Source organism: Morone saxatilis, unplaced genomic scaffold (genome assembly GCF_004916995.1).
Source record: "Morone saxatilis isolate NCDOM2014 unplaced genomic scaffold, NCSU_SB_2.0 Contig22, whole genome shotgun sequence".
NCBI classification, from domain to species: Eukaryota; Metazoa; Chordata; class Actinopteri; family Moronidae; genus Morone; species Morone saxatilis.
The window spans coordinates 2,056,309-2,062,226 of record NW_023339785.1 but is presented as its reverse complement, the minus strand read 5'-3'; the positions used below and the strand labels follow the sequence as shown (position 1 = coordinate 2,062,226).

At 40.0% G+C, this 5,918-nt stretch overlaps 1 protein-coding gene across 3 annotated transcripts in view; it reads left to right on the top strand.

Annotated features, from left to right (window-relative positions):
* The window catches only part of pcdh10b (protocadherin 10b), an 18,084-nt gene that overhangs the window by 6,824 nt on the left and 5,342 nt on the right, over nt 1-5,918 (top strand). The window lies entirely within an intron of this gene.

The window sequence follows — 5,918 nt, the reverse complement described above, 5'->3', positions numbered from 1 at the left end:
ACACAGAGATCCAAAGTGCTTTACAAACAACAAATAAACATAAGGGTATAACCATACCCAATCAAACAAATGTAGGGAGCATAGTCTTTAAATTAGAGCCCGGCTGATATATCAACCGACACAATACTAGGCTATCGCAGACATATTGGTATTAGGGATGTAACATTAACTCACAATTCCCAATACTTTCTCAGACAATAAGATACAAAAAATATTCTCTTCTATCAAATTAAATAACCTTTTTGAATTCTGAGGTAGGGTATACACTGAAAAACAATGTAGGTTTTCTTTTCTTTCTAAAGGTGAAACTGATGTCCTTGTGTCTTGATAGAGCTACTGACACCAGTGACGTAGGAGGAGTGTCGTGATTAATTTTTCATCCTTCACCGATTTTAACCTTTCACATATTTGTATCGTGATTTACCTATCTCACGGTATATCTTTACATGTATAATTAACGTTGTATTGGTCTTGTCCGATTTGCACTGATATGAAAATGTTTTTTTATCCAGCAGACTGCACTGTGATTTACAGTTAGCATGTAGAATATTCTTTATAAAGGTATTTGTTAAAGAAAGCAGCCTTCTGAGAACTTCTGCAAAATCATAAATTCACTATATCGTCCGCCATATGTGTCACTGCTGATCTTTATCCTCTAAAATCAGTATCAGCCTCAAAAATCCCACATCGCTTGGACTTGAAACCAGATTCTGAGTCTGTCCAGACATTTATTCTCTCTATACTTGATGGTTTTTGACATTCGAATCTCATGCACTACCAAAAAACCTTGCAGTTCAATACCCAGCCCTACTCACAACTGCATCTGTTTTTCTTTTGCACCTAATTAGAAGTGGGTAGTAAAGTACCAATACTTTGTGTTTAAGTAGTTTTGTCAGGTATCTGTACGTTACTTGGGAACTTTTTACATTATTGCCCTACATTTTTACACAAATACCTGCACTCTCTACTTCAATTTTAATGCATTTGAAGGGAAATTTTCCATTATGTATATTTGTTTGCATCACACACATGAAGACCGTTGTGCATCACGCCCAACAGACGTAACGTGACGAAAACACCCAAAGCGAGACTTGACCATGTTTGAAGTTTCAGTTAGCTTTGTACAGAAGCGGCTGGTAGAGAAACCAAGAGAGTACTTTATACTTTTATACTTTCAGTACATTTCAAAGCTGGTACTTTTTCATTTTTACTTGAGTAAAGAGGTTGAATCAGTACTTTAGAGCCTGCCAGGTGCTTTATGTCCAATTTTGAATGTATTAGTATCTTATATGAATGCTGCTATGCTGCACTTGAGTAGCAGTGCCAACTATCCTTTTGTCCAGTGTCTTATTCTGAGGAATATAAATCTGCTTTCCTCGAGGAAGTATCTGATCACAGAATAAGATGATAAAAGTATGAATCTCCCCACTGTGGAAATTTTTTTCTGCGTGGGCCTGAGCCAGCCAGCTGCTTTGTGTCCTATTTGGAGTGTGTCGGCAGCCCTGCCTGTTAATACAATCCCACTGTCGCATGTGCCATTTAGTGCGTCCAGTTGTGATGCAACGGCAGCTCCACCACTGACTTTGAGTACCCTTGGTGGTGTCAAATTGGATAGAGTTACTTTGTTGCAGAGTTATCAGCCAGCTTAGTGCCTTTAAACAGATTATTTGCCGTGCATTAAGTCGTTGTTTGATTAGGATAATTGATAGCGTGGCTTAATGTCTCGCAATTCTGCTCCCACAATGCTGCAAAAAGGAAACACAGGCTTTACCCCGCATGTGCTAATTGAGTTTGTCAGTAGTGAGCGCACTCGAACTGCGTCAGTGTTTAATAAATGCTAATGTTAAATAAACATGTGTCCATGTCATCCATCACAATGGTTTGTTAGCCTCTTCTCTGGCCTCTGGCGGTGGACTTCTTGAATACATCAGCGAGAGAAGAGGTATTTCTTTCTTTTTTCTTGTCCATGTGATCAGATTTATAGGAGCATATTGGTTTTCATCTCAAGGCAAAAATTGCTGAACTACATATTAAAGCATAACGATTACATATTGGCAGATATACAGTATGCTCCAGTGAGATTAGTTTGAACGCGTGGTGGAAGCAGGTCTCACAGAGTAGGATGGTGCTGTTTTCTTTTTTTCCCCGCTGCTGGCTGCGTTGTCCTGCCAACATTTTCTGCTGTTTCAGGCTGGTTGTTCCCTGATCAAACCACTCCATTTTTCCTCATCAAGGATGCACTTAAAGAGTCAAAAACTGGTTCAGAAATCACCTGCAACGGGTGTTTGTAGATAAATTCAGAGTAGGGTTACAGGATAATTATCAGTGCACATAAATTATCGTCCGAAAACGGAAAATGTATATATTATGATAATCAAATAATATAGCCAAAAAAAGTCAGAGCGGTTGTGTGTTTTTGTTGTGTTAACAGAAGTTAGCTCAGAGCTATGGAATATTAAATCATCCATCATTGCATGATGTGCCATCTTACACCGCAGTGTGCAGATGTGTGTGGACTGGCATGTTTTTTAGTGGGCTAAAAAAAGAAGATAAATGTATATATACAATGTTAAATTTAGCATTATGAGTGGTAAAAATATTTTTATTACACCTACCACCATTACCACTACTACTACTGCTACTATTGAACGTTTAATATATATATTAAAATATTCCTAATGTGTTACCTCAGAAAATGTCAAAGTCTTGTTTGTTAACCCTAACAGTGTACTAGTCTCAGGTCTGCTTTGCTACTGGAGAAAACGATGTGCAAACATGTTAGCAGAGGTGAAACCAATTTATTTTTTCAGGAGTGCTTAATCATATAATTATTTAGTCTATGAAATGTCAAGAATAATGTGCCTCACAAGGTGCCACAGCCCGAAGTAATCGTATAATAGCAATAGCTGATTCTGTCTGGCCAACTCTCATTGAGCCTGAAGGGATTCACTTTATAATGAAATACAAATAAACTGTAAAAAAAAAAATACTCCACTAAAAGTGAAATAACTGTATTCAGAATATTACTGATCAAAGAAATATGAGTGGCTGTATGTATTCTGTGCCTACATACACTAATTGTTTTACCCGTATAATCTTCATTTTGTCTTTCACATACATTATTTTCACCTTTAAACACATGTATGTATGTTTATTTACTGTCTTGTATATAGAGTATATAACATCAGTTAAAGTTAAAGTCAATACTAGAACCCTGAAATAACAACACTACATACTACTGCATTTTAACATTGTAGCTGGTAGAAGTGTAACTCATTTTAACATAACATTTCCATCTATAACACTGTATTAAATTACATAAAAACGTCATGTTTCAGTATATGATAGGAATGTAAGATATTGTATGAATTATTTTGTGTTTAAACTCCCAACAGATAGATAGCAGTAAATTCGCTCACTTTAGTACAATACTTCAGTAAATGTAAGAAAGCAGCATTTCTTCACACAGCAGAAACTACCAGCTAATAATTTGAATGATAAATCAATTATAGGTTTATTTTGTGATTATTAATGATTTGAGTCCTTGATAATCAGAAAACGTTTATTTTTCTTAAGTCCCTGTAACATCCAACATCACAGTCCTCAGTTTACAACACTGCCATACAGCTATTGGGAGTTTAAACAAAAAAATCCAATTATTTTATATATACAGTATTACTAAACAATATTGCGTAACAGTATTTTCTTACATTTCTTTTGAATGTGAAACTTCCCTCATAAGCCTGAGCAAAATAACTTAAGGTCCACTTACAAGCTTCTGGCACTTTCCGATGTGGGGTGGGTGTTGTAGAGTTTTGTAGTAGAAGTGCTCAGAGTGAACTTAAAGGTCATTCTATACATTCTCTTGTGAAAATCACAACGGAATTAAAGTGCTCCTCATTTGCTGCCAGACCCTCTAGGTACACTTCTGACACCCCGGGAGTCCCCTCAGGACCCCATTTCCAGCCCAGCTACATGTGTAAAGTACACATTATCAATATAGCCAATGTCACGCACTTGGAGAAGATTGAGTCGAGGCGCTTATCCACTTTTCTATCCCCCTTCTCCACCCTCCGCCCCCCACTTCACTTCCATCTCTTCACCACTGCTGTGATGAATTCCTCCTTAGGCCTGCAGTTCACGTTATCACCGTGGTAACAGCTCGCTGATCAGTAATTCATTTTTCAGACCTCTGCATACCAATTACCAAATGAAGGTTATTATCGAGACTTTATGTCTGCCCTGCGCGGGTGCCGTGCAGAATGATAAGATGAGATGAGGCATCAGAAGTAACGAGGGTCAGCGCTCCTCAAGATCGCATTACCCTCCCCTCCCTCTGTCTGCTGCTGGCCCCTCTGCTTGTTTTTGGCTCAGTGCGAGACATGTTGACACAGTTTTTTTTCATCCCGTCGCTGAAGTGGAGGGCAGATACTGTACTCCGCAGCTGGACCGAGAACTCTGTTTGCTCTGGGAAAATTGTTGAAGAACTACGTGACGGAGAGATGAAGGCATTAGTCCACCACCTTTATTCACATTTTAAGCAGGCTCTGTATGTGTGTGTGTGTGTGTGTGTGTGAGTGTGGCGAGACTGTCTAATGTGACACGGGAACATTAATTTTGCCAAAATGTCAAGAAATATTAAGATGTCTTGATTTGGCTTTGTGGCTGAAATTACTCTCCCTACATCCCTCTGTCTCTCTTCCTGTGTGTGTGTGTGTGTTTGAGTGTGTGTGTGAGTCTTATCTCCCTGACAGAGCCTAAATGCCATATTTCCCGTTCCCATTTTGAGAATTAACACAGCATCCATTTTGTAATGGAAGCAGAGCTCTGTGTCCTCCTTCAACTGCCTACAGTGCTCTGACTGTCCAGGTGCACTGATACAGTACGTCAGCCGTACAGTAAGTTGTTTCCTCCCTCTAAGAGGCTGTATTACAACCTAATGTGATGGCGTATTTATGGCATGTTGGTTAATATTTAATAAGAAACCCTCTCGTTAGGAGACCGGGCACTTTTCCAAGCTGTTAGTGACGGCAAGCCAAATTAATCCGCTTTGTAACAAAGCAAATTCCCCCTTTGCTGACCGCTACAGACACACACACACACACACACACACACACACTGCTTACTGGGACGGCAGCAGTTTTATCCTAATCAGTCTGTATTCAGAGGGATTAGCAGCAGATAGCCCTAGCTGGGCAGTTCAGATTGTAGCCCCAAACAGCGACTCAGACACACACACACACAACAAGCGGATTTAGGCTTCAAAATACATGCATACACAGGATCTAGGTCCTAGTGCGAAAAACATATGGGGCAATGAAAACACAATTTGGCTTAAGGCTTACTCGGCCTAAATAGCCGCGCTCGACAGCTAACGTTCCCCCTAACTCTTTTCCGCGTTGCTCACTGACAAAAGGTGATTTTCTGGCAAAGGGTTGCAGCCATTAAAAAGGCCTCACAAATACATGAAAGAGAACATGCTCAAACTGGTTTTCAGTTGTACCTGCAGCCAGCCTTTTATGGAGGACAATGGGTTTCGTAAAGGGGGGTGAGGCTGAGGGCTCGGGACACGGGCAGGCTGGGTAATCCAATACTATTGAGTTTGTGTTTTGGTTAATCTAATTCTAAAGGGACCATGGGCAATGGCTTTGAAGACTGCACCCTATACACACACACACACACGTACACACACACACACGTACACATACTCTGGCTGTGGTGTATAAATTCCGCCCCCCCTTCCTGGGGAAATTTTTTTGCATGTTGCTGCATGTAAACGGCCAACAATGACTGAAGATAATGCGAGGTGATAGCGTCCTACACAGGCGATCTGTCTGGTGAGGATTCAGAGCTTTGTTTGGTGTTTGGCACCAGCCACCATTGGGGTCATGGGGGTTCACTGCACCTTATATTTTTAT